The sequence below is a fragment of the Dipodomys merriami genome, unplaced genomic scaffold (genome assembly GCF_024711535.1).
Source record: "Dipodomys merriami isolate MVZ:Mamm:240054 unplaced genomic scaffold, mDipMer1.0.p SCAF_209, whole genome shotgun sequence".
NCBI lineage: Eukaryota > Metazoa > Chordata > Mammalia > Rodentia > Heteromyidae > Dipodomys > Dipodomys merriami.
The window spans coordinates 595,366-599,488 of NW_027203482.1; the positions used below are offsets into that span (position 1 = coordinate 595,366).

A 4,123-nucleotide genomic window follows, 5' to 3' on the forward strand; every position below is an offset into this window, starting at 1 on the left:
GTGCGGGCTGGGAAGTTGGCTCAGTTGTAGAGCGCTTGGCTTGCATGCCTGAGGCCCTGGGATCGATTTCTCAGCACCACATAAACAAAAAGCCGGAAGTGGTGCTGTGGCTCAAGTGGTAGAGCACTAGCCTTGAGCTGAAGAGCTGAGGGACAGTGCCCAAGCCCAGAGTTCAGGCCCCACAACCGGACCAAAAAAAAAATGTTTTGTGCTCAATTCGGCAGCACATACACTAAAATTGGAACATTACAGAGAAGATTACCATGGCCCTGCGAAAGGTTGACACCCAAATTCGTGAAGTGTTCCAGATGCTGGAGAGGATGTGGCCACAAGGAACCCTACTGCATTCTTGGTGAGAGTGTAAACTTTGGAAAGTATGGAGGGTCCTCAAAAGACTCCATAAAAAGCTCCACCATGACCTAGCAATCCCACTTTTGGGGATTTTACCAAATGATCACAAATAATCTACCAGCACAACTATTTTTACTGCAGCATTATTTACAATAGCTAAGATACAGAGCCCACCCCGATGGCCCTCAGTAGATGAATGGATGAAGGAAAATGTGGTATATGTACAAAATGGAATTCTATGCCTCCATCAGAAACAATGACATCGCCCAATTTTTTAGGAATTGCAAAGACTTAGAAAAAAAATTCATTAAGTGAAGTAAGCTAAGTCCAAAGAAACATATGTCCCATGGTTTCCATTATTTTCAATAACTAATATATGTCTGGGATAAGCAGAAAAGGTCAAAAGCCATGTGCATATGACCAGATAAGATGATATTAAGGGAAATGATCCCCAAGATAGGGACACAAGGAGTTTTATCTCTATTGTTTCTAACGTACTTATAATGTGCAATGGGATATTTTTTCTTTGTTTGTATGTTCCTCTCCCAAACTATAAGCCCAGTTTTCACTGTATTTGAAGTTGGTGCCCCTACATCCTATGTATATGTTTCACTAATTTGGGGAGGGGAAGGGAAATAAAAAATGCTTAAATAGGGATACAGGTTGACCCATTGTAACAATGAGATGCACAAGACATTCTGTTGAAAAATGAACGTTACAATTTAGGCCAGGGAAGGGGGGTGTATTTGTGGAGGTGGGAGGGTAGGGATGATGGGGGAAAAATAAAGGAGGATGTAACAATGCTTGTTAGGAATTGTACTCATTATTTGCTCATGTAAGTGTGACCCCTTTGTAAAGTATTTTTACAATTAAAATATGTATACAAATTTTCTGAGATGGAAGGGTTATTTACTCTATTTTATCCATATAATATCATTAACAAAGAAATTAATGTAGAACACTGATATGATGTTATTTTGACTAAATGTGTGGGTGTGTCTGTGGGTGTGTGCGCACACACCCACACGTGCACAAACACACATGCTTGTGTATTAGCATGCTCAGAGTGAAATCAGTGCTTCAAAGTATTGCTAGGCCTTTTCTCTCTAGATTGGTGAGCACTATATGAGCTACATCTCCATTCCTGGCTCTTTGCTAGTTCACTATAAGTTTTGAAAAATAATTTCATGAATTTATTTTGCCCTGATTGGCTTCCAACTGTTATCCACAGATCTCAGGCTACTGAGTAGATATCTACGGTAGATAGGATTACAGATGTGACCAGCCAGCACAAGGCTTTCAGAATAATTTTAAACGTAGGAGAAAATTTACTTCTCGGGGGCGTGTTTTATCATCTCCTACTATTAAAGCATTTTGGAGTGAATATATGTGAATTTATTTCGTTTTGGGATTCTTAAAAGACAGTAAGTGAAGCTATTTAAAATTTTAGTACTTTTTAAAAAAGGCTATTGGAGCTGAGTGACAGAAGAAATTTGACTATCTTTGGACCTCAATTAATAAGTTCAGTTCTGTTCGGGATAACCCAATGTCACCAACACAGTCTGTGTTGAAGATAAACTGTAACAGAAAACAATCTCCATGGGCAGTAATTGTTATGCTATTTTTTTCTGGGACAACATGAATATTGAATTGAGAGTGTAAGAGAATGGGGGTTTTACCTACCTTTTTTATATTGTTGAAAGACTTTTGGAAACATTAACTTATTTCCTTGCTCACTGTTTGTCTTTGGACCATTCGCTTAGTGCCTTTAATTACAATTTTTCCCAACACTAGAATGATAATAATATTAGCATTATCACAAATGTTCCCTTAAGAATTGAGAGAAATAAAACTTGTGAAATGTTTAACATAAATTTCTATGAATGAGCTTTGAGTTTAGCCAGCAGTTTTTTAAATACTAAATAGAATGCAATAAATATTACAAAAACCATTACAGGTAATGAGTAACCAGAAGTAATGTTATCTATTGACCATGCTCTGTTTCCAAGGAAGCTAGTTGGATAACTTCTCATGCTGTAAATCAAACTGGTTATCTTATGTCTTTTTTTTTTTTTTTTTTTTGGGTCCGGTCGTGGGGCCTGAACTCTGGGCCTGGGCGCTGTCCCTCAGCTCTTCAGCTCAAGGCTAGCGCTCTACCACTTGAGCCACAGCGCCATCTCCGGCTTTTTTCTTTTTTGCTTATGTGGTGCTGAGGAATAGAACCCAGGGCCTCAGGCATGCAAGGCAAGCACTCTACCACTGAGCCATCTTCCCAGCCCCTGGTTATCTTATGTCTTGGTAGTATAAAAATTTCAGGGACAGAATAATGAAGGAATGTTGTAGACTGAGGTGAAGTCCATACGAAAATGTGCAAAACTAATAAAACGTAAAAGTATCTGAAAAGTATATTGTGTTTTACATCGTTTAAGTTACATTGCAAAAATAGGGAATACCTAGAAGAATGAATTCTAATTTTGGTATTATATCATAGGTCCTTAGGAGGATGAACTCTTTCCTCATTCTTGTAGAGGCAATATCAAATGAGAGGAACTGTATTTTTTTGTTTGCTTCTTTACATTTATTCTTCAATTTGAAATCTGAACTACATGAGACGGAAAGAATCTAAGGGAAATTAGACACGCAGGCTTTGGAAGAACAATCATCTTAAAATAAATAAAGTACATATAGTCTTATAAAAGGTCTAACTATATTGAGTTATATAGTCTCAAGTGTAAACGGAAAATGATTTAGGCAATATCATGTTATTGAAAAATGAAAAATGTTAGTAATTGCTTAATTTTTTTCTTTCTAAAACCTTGAATTAATTATTGATTTTGTATAGAGAGATTAAAGATGAGATTAACAAGAAATGATTAAAAATGGACAAAAGTTCTGAATAGACATGTTTTCCAATAGCCTCAAAATCGCCAGTGGCTTTACAAAATTATGTTTAATACCACTTCTATGCTGGCTTAATGCTTTCTGAACAGAAGTCATTAGAGAAATGCAATTTAAAATTAATATGATACTACTTCATAACTATTATACTCATTAAAAAATCAGAGGAACCTGGTGTGGTCGTTAAGGCTTGTAATTCCAAGCATTGGAGAGGTTGGAGTAAGGGGATTTGAGTCTATGGCCAGTCTAGGGTACTACACATAGTAAAAACCTGCCCTTACAAAAAACTCAGAAGGTAATAATGTTGGTGAGAATGTAGAAAAAGGAAATTTTCTACACTCTTGGTCAACATACAGGTTAGTATTCTCATTGTAGAAAGTAGTATGCAATTTTCTAAGAAATGCAAACTTGAAATATCATCTGATCCACTGATCATGTGATTATTTCTCTATGTATAACTGATAAATATATCTGTGGTTCATTATTATTCACATTATTCACAACAACAGCCAACATAAAAATCGAAGTTAAGTGTTCAAGTACAGACTAATAAAGCAACTGTGGTGCATGCACAAATATATTTTTCTGTTTCATACTTAAAATAGCAAGAGATTTCTCCCATTAGCCACAACTTACAATAACCTGAATGATGTATTCAAATCAAGAAAAATATTGTCTTCTAATCATTGTAAAACAACACACACACACACACACACACACACACACACACACACACACACACACAATCTCAAACATTTAGAGAGAATTTTTTTAAAAAGTAAAGCAAAGTGGAATTGCTGGGGCATTTAGGTCACAGTGTAGAAGATAGTAGATATACAGGATGACCAAGTATAGAGTTGTAATGTACAACATG

At 36.3% G+C, this 4,123-nt stretch overlaps 1 non-coding gene across 1 annotated transcript; it reads left to right on the top strand.

Moving 5' to 3' along the window:
• The first annotated feature begins 208 nt into the window (after nucleotides 1–208).
• On the top strand, nucleotides 209–314 carry LOC138833490 (U6 spliceosomal RNA). The gene has a single exon (XR_011373937.1). It is a non-coding gene; the product is annotated as a U6 spliceosomal RNA (small nuclear RNA).
• Nucleotides 315–4,123: the final 3,809 nt, after the last annotated feature.